Source organism: Ursus maritimus, assembly GCF_017311325.1.
Source record: "Ursus maritimus isolate PB19 chromosome Y unlocalized genomic scaffold, ASM1731132v1 scaffold_Y8, whole genome shotgun sequence".
Taxonomy (NCBI): Eukaryota; Metazoa; Chordata; class Mammalia; order Carnivora; family Ursidae; genus Ursus; species Ursus maritimus.
Genome location: NW_024423341.1, coordinates 9,206 through 10,467, shown reverse-complemented (window position 1 = coordinate 10,467; position 1,262 = coordinate 9,206).

The window sequence follows — 1,262 nt, the reverse complement described above, 5'->3', positions numbered from 1 at the left end:
GCTTAAAGACTAAACCACCCAGGCACTCCTCAAGCTTCATTTGTAATATATTATTTTCCAAAGACAAAGTCCCTTGAATGCATCAATATCTAATGCAAATCCACCCCCAAATTACTAGAAGTTATAGAGCAATTCAGTACTGTGGCGGGATTCAAAATCAATGCTCAGAAATCAGTTGCATTTCTACACGCGAACAATGAGACTGAAGAAAGAGAAATTAGGGAATCTATTCCATTTACAATAGCACCAAAAATCATAAGTTATCTCAGAATTAACTTAACCAGAGACGTAAAGGATCTATATTCTAGAAACTATAAATCACTCTTGAAAGACATTGAAGAAGACACAAAAAATGGAAAAATATCCCATGCTCATGTTGAAAAGGAAAAACAAAGCTGGGGGCATCACGTTGCCGGATTTCAAGCTGTACTACAAAGCTGTGATCACAAAGACAGCATGGTACTGGCACAAAAACAGACACACAGACCAATGGAAAAGAATATAGAACCCAGAAATGGCTCTTTGGGCAACTAACCTTTGACAAAGCAGGAAAAAACATCCGGTGGAAAAAAGACAGTCTCTTCAATAAATTGTGCTGGGAAAATTGGTCAGCTACATGCAAAAGAATGAAACTTGACCACTCTCTCACACCATACACAAAGATAAATTCCAAATGGATGAAAGACCTCGACGTGAGACAGAAATTCATCAAAATCCCAGAGGAAAACAGAGGCAGCAATCTCTAAGACATCGGCCACAGAAGCTTTTTTCATGACACATCTCCAAAGACAAGAGAAACAAAAGATAAAATGAACTTGTGGGACTTCATCAAGATAGAAAGCTTCTGCACAGCCAAGGAAACAGTCAAAAAAGACTAAGAGGCAGTCAGGAATGGGAGAAGATATTTCAAATGACACTACAGATAAAAGACTGGAATCCAAGATGTAAAAGAACTCAAACTCAATTCGTGAGAAACAAATAAACAAATAAAAAAAAATGGGCAGAAGATATGAACAGACACTTTTCCAATGAAGACATACAAATGGCAAACAGATGCATGAAAAAATGTTGAAAATCATTAGCCATCAGGGAAATTCAAATCAAAACCACACTGAGATACCACCTTATGCCAGTTAGAATGGCAAAAATTGACAACGCAAGAAACAACTATTGCTGGAGAGGATGTGGAGAAAAGGGATCCCTCCGACATTGTTGGTGGGAATGCAAGTTGGTACAGGCACTCTGGAAAACAGTGTGGAGGT